Below are 26051 nucleotides of genomic sequence, written 5' to 3' on the forward strand. Positions count from 1 at the left end.
GACAACTCTTGCCAATAAAGGTGATCGCTGAACCCCCCCTTCTTCCCACCCCCTCCCCCAAATGGATCCTGTTGTCCTATGGCAGCCAGCCCCCACTCCAGCATTTGTAGGCCAGGTAAGAGTGCAAATGGAGGCTGCTGGTCCAGCCTCCACCTTCCCACTTTCTTCCGTCCTTGGCCTTGCTACATACCAGCATTGATGGGCATTGGCTCCCCAAATGACAAGTGTTTCGCAAATTCTTTCACTCAAGTACTTCTGAGAGCAGGGAAGAGTAAGATGTGAAGTCCCCACCCTTGGAACACACCCTAGTCCTAGGGGTGTGCATCTGGGGACAAAGAACCAGGAGAGAGATCAGGAGGGCCTGAAAACAGACATTGGGCCATTTGCCTGGGAAATTTCAGGGTCCCAGTTACCCAGAGTTTGCTCCAGAAGGGGGATATGGGCTCCCGGTACACATGTTCATGGACCCCATGGACTTCCTGCCCCATGGCGAAGGCCTGAATTGGGCCCCCTTAAGCATGGGTTGTACCTGTTGCCTGGTTATGTTGTTACCTGGCAACCCTCATGCTTAGAGAGACTGCCCTTGGGGCACCTAAGTGGCTCAGTAGGCTGAGCATCTGACTTTGCCCTAGGTTATCATCTCGCCATTCTGGAGTTCGAACCCTGTGTCGGGCTCTGTGCTGACAGCTCAGAGCCTGAAGCCTGCTTCAGATTCTGTGTCTCCCTCCCTCTCTCTCTCTCTCTCTCTCTGCCCCTCCCCCACTCTTGCTCTGTCTCTCTCAAAAATAAATAAACATTTAAAAAAAAAGACTGCTTTTATCATCAAACTGATAAAATTGTGTACCCTTCCTTCAAGATGTCTGGGAGTACTGAGTCTGGGAGCAGATTATGAGGATCAACTGTCTAAATTCTCATTTTACAGATGGAGATATTGAAGACTAGAGAGGCAATTAACTGGTTCGAGTCCTTTAAGTTGCATTCTAAATATTAGTATCGAGTCCTCTAAGGATGGGGGTAGAATAAGGACAGAGATTTATAATATTACAGCATAGCCAGATCCATTGGGTTTAAACATTCCTAGAGGTTACCGGATAAACAAGGTGAGAACGATGAAAGGTAGGAGGGGAAAAAATTCATATCCAACTTCTGTTGTCAGAAAAAGTATTTTCCCCCTTGGATATACCAGATTCTTTCAAATGTGCTATTGCACAGTGGAGATAAAAATTAATAGCTTTGTTTCCTGTGATCTCTTTATCAGCCAAAGTACAGGACTATGGCTCTCAGTTATTTTAATGGAAAAAACTGAGGTTGTATTATCAGGTGATAAGGCTGTGTCAGGTGTTATTTTATTCTCTTATCTGCCTTGTTCAAGGTGAAGTGTTCTAGCCTTGATGGATGAGCAGGGATACCATGACTGTGATGTTCCCTGCGCCTTGATCTTACTCCACCTTTTAAGATAACTGTAGCAGGTGAGAGAGGACTCCTGGGCCAGATGATTCTGAGCACAGAACTCAGGGAAGACTCTGATGGCTGGAGTCCTTGTCGTAGAACAGGTAGCTTGAGGGCTTTGCAGACTCTGTCACATGGCCTAGGTTACTTGCACTGCAGAATCTTTCATGACTCCTCCAGGAGAATTTATTCAGCAAGCACTAACTGGTGATATCGAATGTTCCCAGTGTAGTATCGGATAGGGATGGAAAGATGAGTCATGCTGGTCCTTGCTACCCTAGGGAAGCTCATGCCAACAGAGGGTTGCAAGTTTGATCACACGGGAAGAACGCTTAGTCACATCTTCCTCCTCTGGGCTTCTAGAACACATCTACCTATCTGCACTCTGGCTTTTCTCATGGTGTGTGATCATTTATTTGTCTGCATGTCTGTTTCTTCCCCTACTAGATAGAATGTGTGCTCCTCTGGGGCAGTGACCAGATCTTAGATGGGTTTCAGGTCCATCTTCAGTGCCCAGCTGAAATATAACCCACGTTTGTGCACTAAATTAACGTGTGAGCAAATCCATTCATTTGTCTATTCATTCATTCATTCATTCATTCATCACCCAATGTGTGTTGCTAATGTCCATTATATAACACTGTCTCCTCCAGTCAGGTCTGTTACTGGTATCAGAGATTTTAAAAAGGAGTAGTTTTGCTGTGCATCTCAGCAAGTGTGGCTTGTGAAGCAGGACAAAGGGACCTCTCATCTCAGCTTCCTTGTTAGTCATGCGAAGGCCCCGGGATTTTCATCCTTTGTCGGCCTCCGTGGCAACTCAGATCTGACCATGGACAAGAAAGACTCATGTTGTAAAATGAGTGCCAGCCACCAGTGGGTCAGGCTGCGTTCTGCCTGCCCAAGTTCTGCCACTTCTTAGATAGGTGACAGGGGACAGGTTGTTGACACTCTCTGAGTCTGTTACTTCATCTGGAAAATGGAGATAATATAACTCTGTCTTGCCTTTTGCACAGGGTTTTTAAAAGAGTCATATGAAAATGGGTGTGAATGATAAAATGGACCATGGAAAGCAAAGATTATTAGAAAATAAGGCAGCTCCCTCTTCACCCTACCCTAGGGCCCTTCATGTGCTTTGGTAAAAAGCCTTCCCATAGGCGTATACCCTGCCTTCCTTTTTGTATTTAGAATAATTACTTCTTTGATGTAGTATGCTCCAAAGACTGTGGAGGAGTGTCCTGGTGAGCAATGGGACCTTAGCCCCAAACTGCCATCATATGATGATGTCCACAATTCACTAGGAGCCCCCGTGGAGCTCAGGGAAGAGCACATCCCCAGCTGGGGCTTTTTAATGGGGATTTTACAGTTACTGGCTAAAAAGCCAATGAAACAACTGTCATTGGCTTAAGAGCCAATCAAAGTCCTCTAGGCCCACATGACTCAGCCCCAGGAGAGGCTCATTCCACGGTAAAATCAAGGGATGTACTGAAGCAAGGCAAGGCACAGGAAGCTCTCTGAGATAAAAGACAGCTTCTATCAAAATTCAATTCCAGACTCCTCTCACTCCTGCTAGGATGGAATTGAAATAATGACGATCTCTCCTTTCGGCCGGTCAAAGTCCTGGAGCCCTGGTCCTGGGAATGACTCTACAGGAGTGATCTTGGACACGTTCTTGACCGATTCAGTTTTTCCATCTCTCATCTGTCAAATGAGCATGCTGATTAATTCCTAAGGTCCCCGCTAGCTTAGAGATTTTGTCATTCCATGATATCAAACTGTTAGATGATTCCTGGATACTCTGAGGTGAATTAACAGTCATGCAGCGCTTGTCCTGTGATTCCCCCAGTGTATCTGACCCCCAGTCTCCACATGAGGCCCCACATATCCATTAGCAGACCCTGGAGGACCAACAGGGAGCAGCCCCACTCCTCTGGGCATGACCCTGCATTAGTATTCACCCCTGTTGGATTTAAGTTGAATGTTGGATTAGGAGGTAGAACGTGGGTTTTAGTCTAGATCAACTGTGACTCCTTCAATCCCTTCAAGGCCCACCTCCAGTAAACTCTCCTTCATGAAGCTCTCCCAGATTTTCGTCTAGAAGATTCTGTTCCTCTTCTGTCCTCCTCTTGGTTCTCTTACCAGCTTGCGATGGTGGTGGGGGCTGGCTATCATCTGGCTGCCCATAGATCCTGGGAGAGTTTTGTACATAGTAGGTGCTAATAAAAATGAATGAGTGATCTGAGGAATTTGAGGTTGAGATTTGAATTATATATGGGTTTAGATTGTACAGCTATAACAAACACATTTCTATGACCTCCTTGGTGCTTGGTTAATGATTCCCAACCAGGGATGGATTTCTTTGTTTCTTTGTTTCTTTCTTTCTTTCTTTCTTTCTTTCTTTCTTCTTCCTACATTTATCTATTTTTAAGAAAAGAGAACATGAGCAGGGGAGGGGCAGAGAGAGTGAGAGAGAAAAAAGAGAGAGAGAGAGAGAGAGAGAGAGAGAGAGAGAGAATCCCAAGCAGGCTCTGCACCATCAGCGCAGAGCCCAATACAGGGCTAGAACTCACCAACTGGGAAATTATGACCTGAGCTAAAACCAAGAGTTGGAGGCTTAACCAACTGAGCCACTGAGGCACACCATGCCAGCAAAGGATTTCTGGAGCCCAAAGATCTATTTAGGTAGTAATAAGGTAAGCGGGAAGTAGATAGAATTATTTGGTGGTAAGTTACAAAAGCCCAACTCAAACAGGCTAAAGCAAAAAAGGGAGTATTATTGGGGGACAGAGCTTGCTTCTGGTTTGACAACCAAAGGGCTTGAGTTGTTGTCACTTCTGTTTCCCATGTCTCGTCTTTGCTTCCTTCTGTTTTTGGTCCTGTGCTCAGGCACACTCCACATGGTGGCAATATGGCTGGTCACAACCCCAGAGTAAATGAAAACCCATTTCTCCTATAAATTTTTCAGAAGAGTGCTGGCCTTATCTGTTAAGGGTCATTATTAGTTAACAGTTTAGGTAGCTGGAGGGCAAGTAGGCTCTGATTGACTTTGGTCCAAGACCATCCCGAGAGCTGGGGGAGGTCTAGGGATTGGGGTTGGAGAGGGTATAGCTAAAGGAAAAGAGGGTGGCACTGTGACCAAAAGAAGGGAGATTGATGTCCATGGAAAACCAACCAAGCGTGTCTTTAAAACATTTTCAGTTTTAAAAAGTCAAACAGGAATAGCCTATTTACTAATGTTAAAACCAAGGAAGCTAATGAATGTGTTCAGTGTCCAGTTTTTGTTTTTTGTTTCTTTTCTTTTTTTTTTTTTGGCCTTGGTCTGAAATTATATCAGCTCAGTTTGAGAACACTGGATATCTCTTGTTGACCAGAAGCTTCTTGCCTCATAAATAATGGAGAGGGTGGTGAATTTCTGATACACTCCATTTAACAATGCTGATTCATTTTAACCTTAATTTTTATGAGATTTTTTTTCTTGAAACATATTATATTATACATATCATATCATGAGTAATTCTACCTGGGATTGGAAGGCTAGTGTATGCTCTCAGCAAATAAGAGTTAAATAAACTTGACTGTACTTTTCCAGGCAACGATCATTACTGCCCTACACTACAAGCGGCTCTCAGCCAATGGGCACTCCCGCTGCACTTTGAGAATTGAAAGTCTTTGGCAACTTGTGTTTTCTTTCCCCAGGACCCTCTCTTCCCACTGTATGTTTTGTGCTCTGGTCAAGAACTTTACCACCTACACCTGAAAGTGTATGGGAGTGAAGCATTGGAGGAAGATGAACAAAGTTGAGTAACTTACTGGAGCTTAAAATGCAAGACTTAAGAAGCCTTCAAAAGAAGGGTCCAGAGTCAAGATGTAGATACAATTAGGCGACTGTGGAAGCTTTTTGACCTTAGGGAGGGTCGGGTGAGTGCATCTGAGGCCAGCAGGGAAGAGCTTGTAATTATAGGTAGGAGAAGCCATGGTCAGGCAAGTCATAGCTTCAGGCTACTGGAAAGAACCAAGAGATCCATTGCCTAGTAGAACCAGAGTTTGGGACCAACCTCTTCCTGGGGCTAAGCTATGACAGTTGTTTCTTCAATTTTGAGGATTTACAAATGTTAAAGAAAAACTTTGTAGTTGCTTTATGGAATCATTAGAATATCTTACGGGAGAAAAAATAAACTCCTCTGCCTAGCATCCCTTGTCTTAACTCACTCCCTTCAAGTTTTGTTTTTTCTGTGTCAATTTGATTAATGTGGAGCATTATCCTTCACAGTGGGCTTCAGGCGGTGGCTGTGATGGGCTCTAGATCCAAGGCGGGAACCGCGGCTTAGAGAACCAAGCACTTCCTAGAATCATTCCTGTCCAAGAATCGACAGACAGCGTGTTGGGGAGGCACCATCACAGGGCCTGCAGTCATGAAGAAGGGAGAAAGTCACACAGGGGGCACTGTGGATGGCTTGTGGTGGGGTGGGGGGTGGGGGACAAGCAGGGAACTCCTGAATCCCTCCACAGTTCACACTGAGCTCAGCGTGAATGAGCACCTGTACTTGAGTTAAACGCTTGTATGAGCAGATGGCCTGTTTGGGATAGCAGAGTAACCAAGAGCAAGGCAGGGACCCAGTCGGCTCCCGAGTCATAAGATCTCTATTGTCTAAACCAGGAAGAGATCCCAGGCATGATTGGTGTGCAGAGTTCTCATTCCACATATGGGGAGTTACGGCTCAGAGAAAAGAGAAAGATTTGCCTACAGCTGGCAGAGTTTTGGGATGTTTGTACTACCTCTAGTATAAGGATCCACTAGGAGTGCTGTTTAAAATTCTGATTCTTGGGAGCCATCCCAGACTCACGAGATTAGATGCTCTGGACGTAGGCCTGGGAGCCCACATGTTAGAAAGCACACCAGGCAATTCTTAGACACCTCAAGTTTGGTGTCTAGGTTCTGAAGCTGGTGTAAGGTTCTGGTTTAAGGTTCTGAAGCAGATTCGTGGTCGACTTTGAAGATGGGCTCCTGACCATAGGCTCGGCCCTCTCTCTTTGACACCCAGGGCCCCTGGGAGCTGGAGATGTGGGAGAAAGACGGATCCAGAAGGGTGAGTCGGGGAGCTGTGAAGAGTGAGGTTGTGTTTCTAATTCTTCTTGCGATGTGAGAAGGCCGGGATGCCTGTTTGGACTGGATGTAATGAAACTGAACAAATGATTTCTGTCAGGCACCAAGATGTTTAAACGTATGTGTCTGGAAACTGTGCTGCTCTTTAAATTCCAATTGCTCATCTGACAGATGAAAAAACACACAAGCTTTTTCTGTGTGTCTTCTTTCTGTCTTCTTAAGACAATAGTTCTTCTGCAGTCTCCAAAATGTCATGTGTAACAGTTCAACCAATTGGCATGTGCTCTTCCATGGGTCTCACATCTCCAACAAACCTGATGAAACCCCAAGGGTGGGCCTCCAAATCTGACTTACAGGAATCAATGTGAGAAGAACTGGTTATTTGTATTGTTTTTAAAATGATATAGTTCTTTGCTGATAGTTAAAAGAACACTTACCTCTTGTTATAAATTTGTGTGTATTGTCTTCTATTCCATTATATAAAGGTTTCTTTCAGCATTTTAGGCTGGATTCCTTTGGGGTGTACCAGGACCCCAGTATAACTAGAGGTCAGTGGCTAAAATTTTATTTTTCAATGATAACCAATAAATAGTTCATCAAGTTACTAATGATGGTTAAACAAAAGAATAAAATAGGTTTTTCTCTTTAAAAACTAGGCTTGAACGTACATATTTCTATAAAACATTTGACAGGAATTCAGAACAGGGACCTGATGCTGGCCTTGCTCTAAACATGCTATGTGAACTTGGATAAGGCACCACTTTCTCTGGGCCTCAGTGTCCCCCCATGGAGTAAGAGGGTCAGACAGGTGATTTCTGAAGACCTCTCCAGCACTGAAAGTATCATGGTAAAGTACCAGGAGGTTACGAAATATCCCACAGTGTGGGAGGGAACAAATATGTCATGATTTTGTTCCAATTTAATCTGTTTCACATTTAGTATAGTCCAAACTGTGATAGGTCCTCTGTGGAACATAGATGACTCATTTCCTGTCCTAAGTGGGTCTTCTCTGAGGTGTGGAACAGATTCTTCCTTCAGATATCAAGCCAGCTACAGGGGTCGAATCTGCGGGCCTCTGGGCAAATTCTTCATGCTCTTATCTGTGTCAAATTAAGCCCAATAGTCAGTGCGGGCATGTGCGCGTGCGCACACACACACACACACACACACACACTCTTAAGGACACGACCTTTTAGAAGCGAGATGTTCCTGAAAAGTGTGCCCATCAAGTTTTTATAAACACAGTCACATTTGAGATGAAGTAGAGTTGTTGGCAATTGAGATAAAGACGAGGGTGAAACTTTTTGTAAGGTGACAGATGTCTTTTGTGTAAGTAATTAAGAAGGCTGGAGAAGCCCAGTGTATTTACCACTTCCTCTGGGGAGTCACCTCTGACTATTGTTGATTGCTGGTGGCTTCATTTATCTGCTTTCCCACTAACTCCTGCTCTGGTTCAAGAGCTGGACCCACATCAGAAGGTATATAAAATTACACTCTTAAATCCGCTGACACCTAAAATGTTGGAGCCAAAAGGAAACGTTGGAATGTCAGATCTTCTCACCTCTCCTTTATCATTCATTCATTTGCTTCTTCACTCATTCATTTAAATATCTATTTAATGCCTACTATGTGTCAAGCACTGTGCTAAGCAGAAGACCAAAGTAAGAATGAGGCATAAAAGGCTCCTATCCTCAGAGAATAGGAGTGTGTGGGGAGAAGGGGAAGGCCATAAACAAGTAAACAAAGTTTGTGCTAGTCTATAGGTTAATGGATTGGGGAATTAGCGGTCAGGTGGGGAGAGCTACTTTAGATAGGATGGGACAGGCAGAGAAGATTTCTGTAAGATGATGACATATAAACAGCCCTCTGAAGAATGAGAAGGAGCTAACCAGGGGGAATGCTGAGGCACGGAGGGAAGACATAGCTGGCCCAGGTGGATGGTGGGGAGGGTGAAGAACTTCAAAGCCCTAGAGGTGGGAAAGGTGTAAACATGGGGCTGGACAAGGGTTATTGCTGTGGGATGCAGGGAAGTGGATGGCTTAAGATTAATGTTGGAAGTGGGTATACAAGACTTGTGTCTGGATTGGACAAGGGGATTGAGAAGTAGGAAGGAAATCAAGGGTGACTTCTTATCTTTTAGCCTGAGAAGTGGGTGGAAGGTTATTTCTTGAAATGAGGAGAAGGCGAAACGCAACACAGCTTTGGGAGGAAATCCAAGAAACCTATTTTGGATGTAATGGCTTTGATACTCTTATTGGACACTGAAGCAGAGATGTTGGAGAAGGCACTGATTCTTCCTGAGAAACTCTCTAATTGTTTCAAAGGTGTTAGCTTTATCTCCTGACCTAGACCAAAATTCCCCTGAGGGCAGGCATGGCTTATATTTTGTATTTCTTCAGACTCCTCCAGAGAGTTCAGAGTGAAAGGAAAGTAAGAACATTTTCATATTCCCATGTTCCAGAATTAGATAGTGCTGGTGTGCTAAGTGTGCTTATACTGGCTCACAAGAGCCAATTGCTAAAATTTCGGAAATGTTGCGAGCCAGTTGTGAGATCGTCCTTGCATTTGGCCATAGTGGGAGTACTCACACATGGAAGTTGGCAAGCTCTGCAAATCGGAACTTTTTTCTTCAGAGAGCCAGGTTATCAGTAAATCACAGTAAGACCCAGAATCACCAACTCAAGTGCCCCTAGAGGAAAGGAAGTTAACATCTCTAAGTACATATTGAATATATATATTCAGGTTATTATAAAACATTCAGTTCTCCTCTCAGCCTCCCCCATAAACATTTTAAGATTCACACGGGAGGAAAGCCCTGATGGACATTTTCCTTGAATTCATACAGCCTGGCTAAAGTTAAAGCCAAACATTCACCTCTAATTAGAGAGAGATGTATCCCCTCTGAAAGAGTAAAGCTCTAAGATGTCAGTTGCTGTTGTAAAGATTCCAGTTCAGTGTTGCTAGATCTTATGCTTTTTCAAGAGAAGCCTACATTTTAATGACAAACTTCCCAGCTGTTAAAAGTTGACTTAATAAAACACACACACACACACACACACACACACACACACAAAACAAATCGACTGTGGGCCAAACAAAACACTTGCAAAGTCTTCACTGGGCCCAAGGGCCACCAGTGTGCAATGCTGTTTGAAGTTCTTATAAATGGTCATCTGTCTATGGGAGGGGAGAGGGCTTCCCAGAATATGTCAGAAATCAACTTTCCTGTCAACCCTGGCATGTGGGAACCACTTCAGATTTATTTAAGAAATATTTTTTGGGTGTGTCTTGGTGGCTCAGTTGTTTTAAGTGTCCTGCTCTCGATTTCAGCTCAAGTCACGATCTCACGGTTTGTGGGATCGAGCCCCACATCAGGCTCCATGCTGACAGCATGGAGCCTGCTCGGGATTCTCTCTCTCCCTCTTTCTCTGCCCCTCTCCTGCTTGCTCTCACTCTCTTCCTCTCTCGAAAATAAATAAACTTTTAAAAAAAAGGAAAAAAAGAAATATTGTTTAAGGTACATGTGTTGTACTCCAGCATTGGTAGAGAAAGTGTACATAGTTTGTGTCTTTCCCACCTGGCCATGGGCCCCTCTAGGCAAGCACCATGATCATCACATCTTTGGATCGTCTAAGCAGGTAGTACTCAGGACTGCAAATAGGAGCCTGCTATGGAGGGGGCTTGAGAAATATCTTGGCCAGTCTCTTGAGGAAATTGGTGCCCAAAGACCAAAAGTCCCTTGCCCTTGACTTCAGTAGTAAATTAGTGGACTGGGACCGGAATCCAGATCTCTAAATGACAGACGCTAGGACTGGAAAGAAACTCTGGTTCTCGGGAAATATTTACTGAATTCATGGGTATGTGAAATAACGATAGAAGAATCTATGGATGTATGAACAAGTGAGTATAGTCTGAACTGACCAACTGGTTTGTAGAATACAGTTCAAAGTAAGAATCGTATGGGTTGGGACTTGGTTTCAGTTCTTCCAGTAACTACGGTGTTGCCCTTAGGCATGTCCTTTATATTCTCTGGTCATTGACTTTCTTATACATAAGCTCTCTGGTCTCTTAGTGTTGTTGCAAAAATCATAAGCTAATAGTAATAGTCATAATTACTGAGTGCTGTGTGCCAGCCATTGGGCTAAAGGATTTACTTGAATTTTGCCAATGCTTACACTAGATCTATGAAGTGAGCACTATTTTGTATTACTACTTTGTATTACCTCCATTTCAGAGATGGAGAAACAGATGCACAGCACTATAAGTAACCTTTCCATGTTCATACAATTTGTAAGTAACCAGTGGATGCACTTTTAAGAGAGGCATTTCAATCTAGAACTGTAATAGCAATAAAAGCACTATGAAAAATAGAAGGATGACACAAATGTAGGATCAGAACATTTTGGGGAGACTCAGCACTATTTCCTCCCTAAAGCTCTTGGAAAGGATGATGCTTGAGTTTGACATTCTTTTCTGAGTTTCACACTGTAGAATTGAATCAATGTGTAGTTTGGGTTCAGTGACCTCTGAGGGGCATTTTAGACTAGTTCAGAGATCTGGTGTCTAACCCTGTTACTTTTTGGGGAGCCTTGAGCCAATTCTTTCAGTCTGTGTATAAGACCGACTTGAACACGTTGGAAGTTCTTCCATCTCTGAGAGTAAAAGGTTCTATGCAGAATTTAATACAAACCTGACATGAGTCAGGATTCTTTTGGGTTGAAAATTATAGAAACCTACCTCAAACCAGCCTAAAGCAAAGAGGGAGATTATTATTTTAGTAATTGAAAAGCTTATGAGTATTCTTTCTTTAGGCTTGCTTTTATCTAGGGGCTCAGAAAATATCATCAGGTTTCCATCTCTCCAGCTCCCTCCATATATGGGCAGAATAGTCATCTGTATGACTTACATTCTGTCAGCTAAGTAAACCCAACTGCGGGAAAATAACCATCTGCCTTGGAAGCAGAAAAGTCATGGTGAGGCATTACATTGACTTGCTTTTGTGTCATATTTACCTTTATGGTGGTCTTCATCTTCCTGGGACATGGAGACAAGTCCTGGGACATATGTTTGCCTCTTTAGCTATGTGGGAAGAGTATCTTGTGCATAATACACGGGATGGGTTTCCCACTGAATGAGAACTTTCTGTAAGAGAAGAAAGAGAGCAGGTGCCAGGCAAGTAGAAACACAGAAGTTGACTCCAACCAGCTTCACCTCCCACTTAAAAGGAAGACTGACAGCATGGGCATCCTGGCTCTGAACCTTCAGCTCAGAATCACAAGCTGTGTTGTCGTTGCTTCTCTGTATTAGAAACACGCCTTGTCTCTTGGAAAATTTCCTCCATCTTCAGGGACATTTGGACTCAAACAGGGACATCAGTGAATGTCATGGAGTCATTATTTTGCCTTGTGGTTACAGCTCCTCAGAGAAATATATGCAGCGATGATCTCAACACAGGTAATAAATTAGGAAATAAATGATCAGGCTGGAGCAAAGTTTGCCAGAGCTGTATTAATTTATGAGGACTCCACCAATTAGGCAACTTGGCTAATGCCTCTGATTTAAACTGAATACCCCTGGTTTGTACTGGAGAGGGTTATCTGCCCCTTTGCCTCTTTTAGCTGGCACAAGTAGTTACTTGTGCTAATCAGCACTGAGGGAAAGGGGCAGAGGGCAAAGGGACAGGAAATACCCACCAGCAAGTGATGACAAAACCTCTCCTGTGCAGTGACTCCTACGAGGCTAATGGACAGAAAAGAATTTGATCAGCCCTCCACTCAAAAGCATCTACATTTACGGTTTGGGGACTCATAGCTTGCTAGAGCTGGAAGAATGTTTAGACATTACCTAAAACTCTTTTATTTCACAGCTGAAGAACTGAGGCCCGGGGAGGGGAAATAACTTGGTCAAGGTAGTGCTGCAAAGTAGGAGCTAAACTGGAATTCAAACCCAACGGTGCTTATTCATTTTCCAGGCACTCGTTCCTGCATGGCAAGTTCCCTTTGGTTTTGCCCTCAGGACTCTGGTAAACAATTTGAATTATGGAAACTTTGCCCATGAGGAAGCTTCATTTCATTTGCTCTTACCTGCAAAGAAGAGAAATAAGAGTAGCTAGTGCAATGCCCGAGACTTAAATATTCTTAACTCTCACTTCTTCAAGTTGGAGGGGCGAAGGGATAGCTAGGGACTAGGGACTCCTCAACATTAGAAAATCCAAAGGGGATTCATGAGTTTCTGAAAGGCAGTGAAGGGAGGTAAGTTATGTTTACTTCCCTAAGTATATTTGTGTTTAGTTAGTGTTTAAAGAATGCTAAAGGAGGGGTTTAGGGATCTAAATTCCACTCGGATGTGGGTCTCGATGGGTAATCTCAGCAACCTATTCTCTCTGGGTTTTGGAATTCTCATTTGTAGATGTAGCTGATTCTTTAAGACCCTGGTCAACCTCAGGCTTTAGGGTATTGGGGGAGGGGTGTTCTAAAATTTTTGCTGCGCTTTGAGCATCATTGTTATAGATAGAGAAGGAACTTTTTGGATGGAAGGTGGCCAACCTGAAGCCAGTCTGTGTTTGCAAATTAACCATCCTCTTTGTTAACCTGGCCCAGTGGGACAAGTACAGGGCTCAGAGTCCAGGACTCAGCTGTGCCTCCCTTTGCCCCATAACCTTGAGCAAATCCTTGACTTTCTCTAGGGCTCTTTTTAAAAGTGGGATTGACGTCTTTGCATGCTTGTCTCATAAGGCTGGTGCATGGAGATAAAGGATATAGTAATACTGAGTTTGCCCTTGGTGACTGAGAACAATGTAAAAACAAGCTGTAGAACTAGTCGGAAGTTCAATGTAGCTGAGACAACACCAAGGGAACCGAAATTGCTTTTTCTCAAGGGCACGTGTTTTCCCAATAATACTGCAAGTTGAAACAAGGCTTAATAAAATAGCCCTATACCCAGTTTGCCTGGGGCAGTCCTATTTGCTGTGGTCATCCTGGTATAATTATCGATAATGCACTTTTTTCACTTTCAAAAGTGTCTCATTCTATCCAACCTCTTCATTTTACCTACTGGAGGTAGGCAAGACTCAGAGAGTGGAGGCTCAGAGAAGAGAAACGACTTCTTCAATTCAGCCAGGGTTTGCCCAGAGCCTAGACTCTGCAAACCCCTTCTCTTTGTACCGGGAACGAAAGGGGAGGGGAATACAGGGTGAGAGAATGGCTCCCTTTGTGTGCTTTCCAGATTCTTGAAGCAACTTCTTAGCAGGAACAGCCCCACCTCTCTCTTGATTTCCTGGAAAGTGATCTGCAGTACTGTACCTGCCATGCCTCTGAGGGAGCTGGGGGGTGGGAGGCAGGGGGGGAGATGGAGCAAACATAACAGGATCCTGGAAAAGGAAGTTTTTATTCTCTTCTCTACACATAAGAACCACCCCAAGGGGAGAACCGCTGCTTATTAACAACTGGCCCTTATTTAGGCATGTAGGTTTTTTTTCTGTTGCTATCATTCATAAAGCACTTTCTGGATTTTTTTTTGATGTTTATTTATTTTTGAGAGAGAGACAGACAGACAGAGCACAAGCAGAGGAGGGGCAGAGAGACAGAGCGAGACACAGAATCTGAAGCAGGCTCCGGGCTCTGAGCTGTCAGCACAGCCTGACGTGGGGCTCGAACTCACGAACTGCAAGATCATAACCTGAGCCGAAGTCAGATGCTTAGCCGACTGAGCTACCCAGGCGCCCCTCATAAAGCACTTTCATATTCGTAATCTTAATTGATCTAATCCTCACTGCCTTTGGAAATGATCTTGGAGGCATCATGAGTCTCATTTTGTAGTGAGAAAACTAAGACCTATGGAGGCAGCTGGCTTGCTCTAGGTTTTGTACTAAGTACAGTTGGGAACAGAGCTTGGTTTCCTGTCTCCTGGCCCAGTATTCCTTCTACCCCTTGCTCCTGGCAGCGTCTACCCTTAGGCATCTTCTAGGAGGAACCTCATTATAGCGAGGCTCATATATAGAGGCTCATCCTCTTGGATGAGCCCAGGGCAGATCCACCTTAAATCCTGAATTTGGCTCTGTGTCAAACGGTGTTAGAAAACAATTTGTGATCAACTGTGGGCTTCGTTCTACAAACATCATTTCTGAGAAATTGAGTGTGTGGATGGAGAACAGGGTATTTCATCCTGGGATAAGATTTTTCTCTTTAAAATTGTTGCTAAGATCATGGGGGAATAGAGTCTCACTACAGTACTTAACTCTGCTGTGCTTGCAAATCACTGACCCGACAATTTGCAGAATCCCCATTTCAGAAAGATTTGTTCTGGTTCAGACTGAAGTTCTTTATTTGGAACTCGACACGTCCCAGACTTATAAGAACTCTGCTTAACAAGATTTGCAGCTTCCTCCATCATCTGTCTGCCCTAAGTAGGCAGTGATGCAGGGGCAAGGGCTTTGGTGGACAAGAGGGACCCCAGGTGTGGTCTTGATCATGCATGTGGCTCAGTTGAGGGTCAGGAAAGTGACTTTCCTTTTAAGGAGCCCAGTTTCCTCAGCTGTCAAGTGTTGAGATTGGATTAATCAGTGCACAAAAGCCCCTGGATACTTTTTTTCTGAGAAAGCTACGGGGACCTCACCTGTATAAATGGTGGAAGAGGTGGGGCTGAGGGCTCGGAGCCCCTTCATTCAATCCATTCGTGTGGCCTGGTGACTTCGGCACGTATGTCAGTGTAGAAACCATTGGATAATTTCCGAAGGCCCTTTTAGCCCTGACACTGGCACCGAAAGAGCAGTACCGTCGTAGTGACAGATGTCAAGCCCCTGAGGAGTTGCAGTGAGCACGGAATTCATGATGCGGAACGAGGTAGACAGGGAAAGGGGTTGTGATGGCATAATAAAGAGGAGAGTTTGGGGTGGACGTACATGATACAGGTGCACTGTCCTTTCTAGTTTACAAAGTACTTGCGCATCCGTTGTCTCTTTCGAGCTTGCCCAACACCGGGCATTCAGGTGTTTACCCAACGATCTGGCCTGCAGCACCGATCAGGTGCCTGGTTCGAGGCAGAGCTCAGGAATACAAAGACGAAGAGGAGACCTTTTCAGCCTCGAGGTGCTCATCATCCATAAAGGAAAAGGCAGGTACACGAGTACGGTAATTGCCAAACAGAAAGGCTCTGAGAGAGGTGCACGCGAACGCTGAGAGAAGAGAGAAAGACACGACTCGCTTTTCCTGGGGAAGGAGGACTGGGGTCATTCCCTGTGCACCAAGCTCTGACCTCCTGAGAAAACATGGCGCGCAGCAGGGGTAGGGGAGGAGTCCGGAGGGCCTGGCCCTGGGGTAGCAGAGGTGAAGCTGGAAGGCAGTCTGGCTGGGCAGGGCTTTGAATGCAATGCAAAGAATTTAGACCCTGTGGCAGTTAGCATCTCTGTTTTCCAGATGAGGAAACAGGCTCACCGAAGTCAGGACCTTGGCTTTAGCCACACGCCGGGGTGAGGGAACTGCGGGGCTGACCAAGGTCCGGTTGCTCCGTCTGCTACCCTGTGCTGCCTCCAGCAGGCCTGAGCTGAGGCAGGCCCTGCGTGGGAGAGGCCTTGGGGCTGTTTATCCCGTTTGGTGGGACTGGCTCTGGCAGGCCACGGAGGTGGGTGGGGTGGGGGCCTCGGAGGGGAGGAGGGGCCTGACAACAAGGGTTACATTCAAGGCCTGCACTGGAGCCGGCCGAGGAGAATGGAAAGCTACAGTCTGTCAGAGCGTCCAGCCTTGGCAAGGCGGTCGGGGCCTTATAAGGAAATGTTGTTCTCTGTGAGCCAGTGGGGCTGGGACAGAGCCCTGTGCCCACAGGACAGAGCTGCCCTTGTGGCGGTAGGGGTTGGGGGTGCCACCCGCCCCTGCGCTGGGAGCCGGGGCTCTCAATGGGCCACTTCTGCGGGCTCAGCATTCCCTCGCAGCCCCCGGTGTGTGCGGCCCCCACCCCCTCTATGCCCTCCCACTCCCCCCTGCCCTGGGCTGATTGGAGGAAAGGAAAAAAACAAAACAAAACAAAGACTTGGCCAGATCCCAGGCCTCGTTGCTGTTTGATGCCGAATTACCCAGAAAGCAGGCTCAAGGCGAAATCTGTCTCTTTTCCCTGAAGGATGCTTGAGTAAAGGGATCCCTCTTTGCCCTCTTTCCCTACTGCTGCACCCTCGTCTGTCTCCTCCTCCTTGTGACCGCAGAACGCCCAGGCCGGGCCCTGTCCTGTGCAGAAAGACAGGATCCGAGACAGTGGGGAGGAGGAAGCCTTGTGTGGGGCCTTTTTCACGTCCCCACCGGAGGGCACGAGACTCTGGGACACTCCTAGGAGAAGGGCGACTCCCTTCAGAACACCTTACCTCTGCCCAGCAGGCCAGAGGGCCTCAGAGATACAGGAGGGCCAGAGGAAAAACACAGCCCGCCCAGAAAGCAACAACAGAACAGACTGTCAGCATTAGTCAGCTCCTGGAAGGAGTGTCTTGCCACAGTGTGCCGTGAGGGCTGATTTAAAGCATTGATCGCTACGGGATCTCCCTGAACCTGAGATTATGATAGGAGCAGAAAAAGATGCTTAGGGTGGCCTTTAGCTATGCCTATTTGGAGACTCATAGACACATGAAACCCTGGAGTCGCAAGGAAACAGGTCAGCCAGCCCAGCTCTCCACCTCGAACAAACGTGGCAGAACTGGAGCCAGTCTGTGCTCTCCTAGTGACCGCGAACGTGGTCCCTCGAGTCGGTCGCCAGTATTGACAGGTGACGCCCTGTGTGTCAGCCATGAGGCGCCACCCCGAAGGCAGGCTCTGAGAAGCACACAAGGAACAAAATGCAAAGGAGGAAATGGCAGAAACACAGAGAAGAGGCTCTTCTGGTGGGGAAGAGAGGGAGCTTGCTCTTGACCAGATGCACAGAGCAGTGGACAAGAAAGGGTCTTGTCAAAGAGATGGAGAGATGGCATGTGGGGTGAGGAAAGGCTGAGCTCACAGAGCAACCTCTGAGAGCTGGGAAGGTGGGGAAGTGGCTCCCGGGGGACAGGTGACACCAGCCAGCCCAGGATGGTGGGAAAGCTAGGGGCTTCCTGGGTGGTGGAGAGGCGGGCGGGCATGGGAGGTGTGTAAGGCTGGCGGAGGAGGGAGCTATGGTCGGAAGACGGGTGAGCAGCAGAGTTTGAAAGCCCTGGATGCCAGAGGGAAGAGGAGATTCTAGTAAAAGACGGCCAGGAGCCACTGGAGTTCTGAGCATCAGGGAGCTGTGGCCAGCGCAGTGATTCAGGCAACACGACGTTACAGCACCTGCAGGAATAATGGAGGGAGAGGCGTCCTTTTCTGGCTTCACTGCCTGGAAAGTGCTCCTTCCCCAAACAGAGCTCTGGGGGTCATATTCCCCCGCCCGGGGTCTCTGGAGGCCCAGCTAGACCCCAGGATTTCAGGTGCTGTGGGAACAGCCAGTGACCGTTTCCCCCCGGGGACGATTAGGCCTGGCCGCCTTTGGTTCATTTCTCTTTTTGAGTTGGCGTGTTTTGTACGCAAAGTCACTCTGTTCAGATGCAGTTAAGAAACCCAGTCTTCAGTCCTTTTTGGCAGAAGGTTATGAAAAAGGACCCAGGGTCAAAGGGCAAAGACACAGGGATGCCATCTCCTCTCGGAGAGCCTGCCCCTCTTTGGGCATCCGCTGGTCTCACACCTGTGCTTGTCACAACCCCGAGAAAAGACAGGGTGGTCTCCTCCCTGTTCTCCAAGGAGCTCCGTGGGGCTCTGGCCTGGGGTCCCGTCACTCAGGCCACACAGGCTCCGAAGCAGGACTATGAAGGAGCCTGAGCTTGCTCCTCGAGCCTGGTTCCCGCCTCGTGGTGGTCATGAGTCTGAACTAGAGCAGCTGATGCTCTGAATCTCAGTAGCTTCCCACCAAGTTTTCCTTTACTCCGCAAGGTGGATGCAGACCCCTGAGGCCACAGAGATACAGTGCCAGTCATGGAACTGGACGCTGTCTTGACCCTCCAGTAGGTAGGGTTCATTTTGAATTTGTGAGCGGTGAGCATGAATTGATTGCTTCCTTTTAAGGGCACATGTGAGCATTTGATGGTGAGATACTTTCTTGACTCTAAAAAGTGAATTTCAAACAACAAACCTGGATGACGGGGAGGGTCCTATGACACAAGGCAGGACTCTTCCTCTACCTTTTAATTTTTACCACCAGCACTTAAATCATCTGCTAGGCTCAGTCGTCGATTCAGAGAAATGCCGTGAGCAAATTTCCTTGGTAGAGTTTCTTTTTATTTAATTGTACCTAACCATTCATCAGTCACCCATTATTTGGTTTGGTAATGAGTAGTTCAATAAAAAAAAAAAATAGGTAAGTGTAAAGGGAATGCAGTACAAGTCTTCCTCTGACCCTTTCCCCAGCCATCCTGTTGTCCTCCCCCAAAGCAGCCTATGTTACTATTTTCCTGTGTTTCCTTCTCCTCCGTGATGCTTTTATGGAAATAATTATCAAGGACTTTCCTCCCCCAGTACACATAGCTCGTTCAGAAAGATGCAAGCTTGTCCAAACAAAATTCTCTAGGAGTATTTCCTCTCCCAGGCTTGCCTGCTTGGGATGGGGAACCTGATTCTAGATGTCAGATGGACCTCACCTGATCCAGCTGTCTATAGAGCGATCCTTGATGGATGTCCTTGAGCCCAGCACTTTATGATAATGTGCTAAGGATGCCTGAGCACACTCTCTGGAATTAGATTTAAGTACCATCCCCAGAATGACCTTATAGGAAATGAATCATCCAGACACTGTATTCTGAGTTCAGGTGCCAGATTAAGAAGGCTCTGAGGGGGATCTGCCACATAGGTTGCTAGGGCTAAAGAAAGAGTCTCCATGGGCCATATTTTTCTGGTTCCTTGTGGTCTGATCTGAACTGAAATGCCTGTCACTGATCTAGATCTTTACTGACTGATCACAGAGAAATCTTAGTCTGTGCTTGCTTAACCTGGGACTGGAGCTCCACTAATGCTGCAGCTGCTCACTGATCACGCAGGAGCACTGCCTGGCTCACTGATCACGCAGGAGCATTGCCTGGCTCACTGATCACGCAGGAGCACTTCCTGGCTCACTGATCACATAGGAGCACTGCCTGGCTCACTGATCACGCTGGAGCACTGCCTGGCTCACTAACCACGCAGGAGCACTGCCTGGCTCACTAATCACGCAGGAGCACTGCCTGGCTCACTGATCACACAAGAGCACGACCTGGCTCACTGATCCCATAGGGACTCTGTCTTGTTCACATACCATGCAGGGGCCCTATTGTTCACCGATGGTGCTGGAGCCGCATTTCTCTGCTGAAGATCAGGATTCAGCAGCTGTGGCAGCTCTGGTCTGTGCATGTTGGTTGCTAGGAAGGGTTTTAAAGCCTTTTTGGTGGCAAGAGTCTCTTCCTGATCAGAGTCCAAACTGAAAATGGATCCTGCTTTTGCAAGCACAGTGACAGTATCATTAAACATCATCCAAGCAACAGCAGTCTGGAACATCATCATTTAGTCACTTCTTGCCCAATATCATGTGGGATTCACTTACAGAAGGATCTGCATGCTAAGTGAGGTAGGAACAAGTCAGCACAACAGAACCATAAATATCTTGATAGAGACAGATGTATGAAATCTAACTGGGTAGGGAAAGCAGATGTAGATAAGCAGCTGGCTAAGAATACAGGTGTGAACCTACCGAAATATTAAGAAGATAGTATAAAAGATAATATTAAAGAAAAAGTTACCTATGGTCCTTTTGTCATATGCAACACTTTTTATTTTCCATAGTCCCTTCAATCTTCTTGTTCATATTCAGTGCACATTTTTATACAGCTGCAATCGTATCGCAAAGACTTTTCACAGTCTGTGTTTTGTTTAATATTATAAGCACTCGCCATATTGCTCCAATCTTTATTTTATGGCCATAGAAATACCTTTGTGGCGATTCACCATACATCTCTTGCTTTTACCTGTTGCAATTTTATGTCTCCCGCTGCTTAGCGTGGTGGGTAATTTTGTAAAGAACACCTTAGGATATTTAGCTTTGTGCTTTTGTTGATTTCGTTAGGATCAAATTCAAGAAGGGAGATGGCTTGGCCAAAGGGTACGGACCCCCTTATGAGGAGCAGCTTTCCCAGGTACAAAGCCAACCATGACAGTCAGGACTCTCGCCTCATACTGATCTTACTGGCTTGGGGCTCCAAGCCAGCAACTAGCATATCGCCTGGCAGTGAGCAGGAGAGCAGAGGTTGACAAAGCCCCGGGAGAGACCTGTGACCGCAGAAGCTCTCTACTTTTGAGGGCACACTCTACCCGGGTACCGTTCCAGGGGTCTGCCTTATTTGCAAAAGTTGTTCATTTGTGGCTGCCACGTAAGGGCCCCTGAACCACCGATTGTTTGGGAACAAAAGCAAACCAGTACTGAGCTCCCAGTTCTTAGACTGTGGTTGCAGTGGGAGGGCTGCGGGAGCTAGGAGGGTGAAAGTCACTGTATTCTTGGCGCAAGGACACTGTGGCCCTCGTCAGTGGCACTGCCCATGGGCACAGCCCTCACGGCAGGGTCCTGTTATGTGCAACGCAGATGGCAGCCGAGGCCCTTGGAGATCCGATTTAACTTGACCCAAACTCTGGTGCCGAGCCTTGTGAGAGCCTTGAATTCAGAGCCCGGTTTCCATGAGTGCCCACAGGTGTATCACCCAGCTCTACCCCGTGCCCTCTCATCTGAGTGTGCCGACCAGCTCTGCCTGAAGCATTCAAGGAGCAGAGCCCCGTTCCTTCCCTGGTCTTCACCAAAAGCCCCTCGCACCCGGGACTTTGTGAGTTTGGTAACATTACCGAAGACGGAAGGTCTCACAGAGGAGTCTCGTCAGAGACTAGGCAAGCTTTTGCCCTCTTCACACCCTTTCCCGTCTATCTTTCTCAGCCTCATTCCTCTCAGCAATAAGCATTCCCTCAGTTCTCCTCAAGAGAGTTCGCCCCCCGCCCCCATATTCAGGCCCTTTCTGTGCCCATGCAGGTGTTTTCTCCAAGTAAATATGTATCACTCCCTAAAAGAATTTGGGTGGGTATATCTCCCTTTGCTATCAATAACCATATCCTTACAGGAAGGTGAAGGTGGCTGGGGGGTGGGGGTTGTTTTTTCTGTTTTGTTTTTTTTTGTTTTTTTTTTTTAGTGAGATAATTCACACAATGAGCAGTTGTTTACTGAGTTCTTGCACAGATCCCATTTAGGCTTCCCTGCCAAATGGTCAGCTGGACAGGCATCATTACCTTGCCTTATGGGTAAGGAAACCACGGCCCGGAGCAGGGGAGGACCTGTCTGAAGCCATTCGGTTGGTTGCTTGGTGAGCTAGAACCACAGCCTAGATTTCTCCTGTGTTGTGTGTATGGTCCTTTCCACATCGCACTGTCAGACCATCTGTGTGGGTGCCCGCACATGGCTTTAACCACAGCAGGCACGCAGAAACGCCCGTTCAGTAGACATTACCGAGCCCTGGCTCTGTGCCTGCCTTCAAAGAGTGTGGTGTGAAGGATGCATGACTAAATTGAAGGACTTGTTATTACCCTGTACCCGGCTCTTAGTTAAAACCAGGGGCGATCGAACAAATGTGGTATGCACACACAAATGGAATATGACCCGGCCATAAAAAGGATGGGGCGCCTGGGTGGCTCAGTCCGTTAAGCAGCCGACTTCGGCTCAGGTCATGATCTCGCGGTCCGTGAGTTCGAGCCCCGCGTCGGGCTCTGTGCTGACAGCTCGGAGCCTGGAGCCCGTTTCAGATTCTGTGTCTCCCTCTCTCTGACCCTCCCCCGTTCATGCTCTGTCTCTCTCTGTCTCAAAAATAAATAAACGTTAAAAAAAAAATTAGAAAAAAAGAAGGAATAAAGTGCTGACTCGTGGTACAACGTGGCTGGATCGCAAGCACATTAAACTGGGTGAGAGAAGCTAGACACAACGGGGCACATACTCTATGATTCCACTTGTATGAAATGTCCAGAAAAGGCAAATCCATAGAGATAGAAAAGAGACTGGTGGTTGCCAGTCTGGAGGAGACAGAAATGGAGAGTGACTGCTTAATAGGTATGGGGTTTTTTTTGGGGGGGGGGGGTGCTGAACATTTCTTGGAACTAGATAGAGGTGATGGTGGCACTATAATGTGAATCTACTAAATGCCCCTGAATTGTAGACCTTAAAATGGTTCATTTAATGTTATGTGACTTCCGTTTCAATTTCATTTTATTTTATTAAAAAAAATTTTTTTTTAATGTTTATTTTCGAGAGAGAGAGAGAGCAATTGCAAGTGGGGGAAAGGCAGAGAGAGGGAGAGGGAGACATAGAATCTGAAGCAAACTCCAGGCAGCATAGAGCTGGATGTGGGGCTTGAACCCAGGAACCATGAGATCGTGCCCTGAGCCGAAGGCGGACGCTTAACCGACTGAGCCACCCAGGCGCCTCCGATTTCAGTGTTTTAAAAAAGGAACACCAGATCAACAGACAAACCCAGGTGCGAACTTGCCCGCCCTACACTATACCTCCTTGCTGGATTCCAGGTCCTGATGGTCGCTCATTGGACAGGGAATGAAGATGTGCAGACTCAGTTGTCAATTCTGTGACTTATTAGCTGTGTGGCATTTGGTAGTTTATGCTTCTCTCTGGATCTTAGCTTCCCAATCTGCACGATGGGGAGATTGACCCAGATTTTACCCAAAGTCCCTTCCAGGAAGGCCTTCTGGGATCTTGAGGACAGAAAGGGGGATGCAATCCAGTGAGGGAAGGGAGGCACTCTCTGAGCTTCTTTTGAACCTTTCTCTTCTCAGCTAGCGGGCTGCAGTGGCTTTTAATTTCCTCTGTCCCCAGGCACCAGAGAAGCAGTCACACAGATTACAGCTTCGGCTTCTGACCTGGCTGGCGCTGCTGGGGCTCCCACCATGCTTCATTGAGCAGTGTGAGCCCCTCGGTAATCCTGTTAAGCCACCGGGGCAGTGAGTCATTTCAATACCACCCAAACACCTTCCTGTCGTGTCCTGGCAAGGAGAGGAGCTCCAGCCAAAACGTTAAGACTTGACCCGCAGCAACATTCTAAACATAAATTGGAGCTTTTAATTGGGTTGTGACTTGGAAACCCATCATGCCTTAATCAGTGCTCGAAGAGTGCAAGCTGTACTCTTGCCTTCACTTATCACCCCTTTTCCGAGCCCCCGGGATATCCGAGGCATTGTGCTAAGCTTCAGGAATGCATAGATATATCATAGCCACTGTCTTCAAGGAATTCAGCGTCTCCTGGGAGAGACAGACTCATAAACAGAAGGGAAATGTAACATTACAAGAGCAGCAGAGTAAGAGTGTGAAACCGAACAATAGGTCCAAAGGAGAGAAGTGTTACCACTCGGGGTGCAGAGTGAAGGGCTGGGGAGGAAGGGTCAGGAAATCGACTGGTGCAGTGACACCTAGGCTGAGTTTGGAAGGATAATGGAGGCTTTCATGTTCCATGTGCTCTAAGGGAGTGTGATCTTTAAAGTGGTCTGCCAGAATGAGGATAAGCATTTTATCCCTGTTGATGTTTGCTAGTGCAAGATGACAATAAAAAGAAGGCTAAATTTCAGTTAGTTTATTACTGACTTTAACTCCCTACCAATGTACCCCCTTATTGCCTACACTGGGTTAGACTGTCCCGCCCCACTACTACCTGGCATACAAGACGGGGAAGGGCGTTTGAAGCAGCTGGAACAGCACATGCAAAAGCATGCAAGGGTGAAGCTTCAGAACGTGTTAATGGAACGGCGAGCGATCAGTCTGATGGGGCAGGGGATCCTGGAGGAGGGCTGGAGAGGTGAAAAAAAAAATGAAGCCTCATTCCTTGAGGGCCCAAGGTACGGTGTTAAGTCTGGGTTTTCTTTCAGAATGTAATGGGGAGCCATAGAGGGTTGTAAGCATGTGTGCAGTGTAATTAACTCCGTTGTTGAGGCAGCATTTGACAGCTGAGGACAGATGGGATGGGAAAGAGCAAGGAGGAAGGAGACAGGTCGGGAATCCCTTGCTGTCACCTAGGGGAGAAAAGATGAGGTTTCTGCCAAAGCTGGGCCATGAGAGTGGGAAGCAGAGGAAGGGCTCAGGAGATACGTAGAAGTTAAACTCTGAAGGCGTAGGGTCTGATCAAAGGTATAGGTGGGAGAAGGAGGGTCTAAATGGTGACTTGTGCTTTTCTCCCCAGGAATGATGTCAGAGTTGGAGGCATGTTTGGGACCACCCACTCAACTGTCTTTGTCACTCACTCGACTGTCCTTATAACCCAGAGAGGTGCCGGATACTTACTACCCAAGCTGCTGAGTTGGGGGCAGAGCCGGTGCGAAGTCCCAGCTTCCTAAATCCTCAGCCCTCCAGGGCTCTCTCATTGACCGTGGCTGCCCTCCTCTTCCCTTCGCTCTGCCCTGCACCCCACCTCTGCTGACTGAGCCCCGCTCTGGACAGAGGAGGCCTGAGTTCCTGCCCTCACACCGTCCTCAACACAGAGTGACCACCAGGGACACCTGCCCTTCGCTGAGTCTTTGTCTTCTCATTGCCAAGTGGAAGGCCTGCAGGTGCGGGCTTCTCTATTTTCTTCTCTTCCTTTCCGGTTTTTGACTTTTGATTTTGCTTTGTCTCCTTGCTGGTTCCTCTTGCTTTACGTTAGGCCCGCTTCGCTCCTTTGTGCATGCCTACCTGGATCTGAGGGCATTTGTGTCTGGGAGTCCCTGACTTAGAGCTCCTCTGAAGCCTCTCCGTCTTGTTTCTGACAGCCGGGCTCGTCTGGGTAGAGATCCGGTCTCTCGGAGCTGTACTCCCAGGGCTGGACCACCACCCTTCACTGGCTCACAAAGCCTGCCTCTTTCTCGTCCCTTGCTCTCCCTGGATTCTCTGCCCCTGGAGCCAAGTCACCAAATATGGATGTTGTGCATCATCACCGTGTATCCTGGGCCCAGGCTTGGCTCGGGTCACATTTTTTTTCAGAAGAAAACAGTGGGGCCTGTGATCTAGGGAGACAGGGTCCTCAACATGGGCAAGCCCACCTTGCCTGTTCCTTTGGGCTCACAGTGTTGTGGGTCAGGCGCCTTAGGGGCAGAGCTCCAGGAGAGAGGGCAGTTCAGGTGGGTTTCCCCATCAAACCCTCCCCCACCCCCTCTGCCTTCCTCCCTTCCCTGACCAAGGAGGGAGACTCAGAACTGCAGGGGAAGAGTTGGGGACCCACGGAGGCCCTCAGGCCACTGCCAAATCCCCCATGTGGCTTTCCTGCCCTTTAGTCTCTTAGCCTTCCTTTGACTGCTTCATACCCTTCAAGTGTGACTGTGCAGGGCACTTGGTCCTGCCCTAGATCACATGCGTCTTCCAAATTACGATGAAAGCTGCCTTCTTGTAACTCCCAGTGAGTGGCCCGCTCAGAATGTTGTACCACATCCCTCCCTTGCAAGACCGTCCTCTGCGTGTACGAAGAAGACATCATCTGTTCCACTCCCAACCC

The 26051-nt window shown here is 47.2% G+C and overlaps 2 long non-coding RNA genes across 3 annotated transcripts in view; one reads left to right on the forward strand and one right to left on the reverse strand.

Moving 5' to 3' along the window:
* Nucleotides 1-7440: 7440 nt before the first annotated feature.
* On the reverse strand, nt 7441-15301 carry LOC122230730. 2 transcript variants are annotated; one of them, XR_006207786.1, is made up of 4 exons: nt 15164-15301; nt 11563-11692; nt 9139-9239; nt 7441-7650 (listed from the first exon to the last, which is right to left on the reverse strand). It is a non-coding gene; the product is annotated as an uncharacterized LOC122230730 (long non-coding RNA). The 2 variants fall into 2 exon arrangements; XR_006207785.1 differs by lacking the exon at nt 7441-7650 and adding an exon at nt 7932-8062.
* A 153-nt stretch (nt 15302-15454) lies between these two features.
* The window catches only part of LOC122230481, a 28097-nt gene continuing 17500 nt past the window's right edge, over nt 15455-26051 (forward strand). Inside the window, exons 1-2 of the long non-coding RNA XR_006207457.1 lie at nt 15455-15665; nt 24768-25134. This is a non-coding gene — a long non-coding RNA (uncharacterized LOC122230481). The remainder of the gene's footprint in view (nt 15666-24767; nt 25135-26051) is intronic.

This window comes from Panthera tigris, chromosome C2 (assembly GCF_018350195.1).
Source record: "Panthera tigris isolate Pti1 chromosome C2, P.tigris_Pti1_mat1.1, whole genome shotgun sequence".
Taxonomy (NCBI): domain Eukaryota; kingdom Metazoa; phylum Chordata; class Mammalia; order Carnivora; family Felidae; genus Panthera; species Panthera tigris.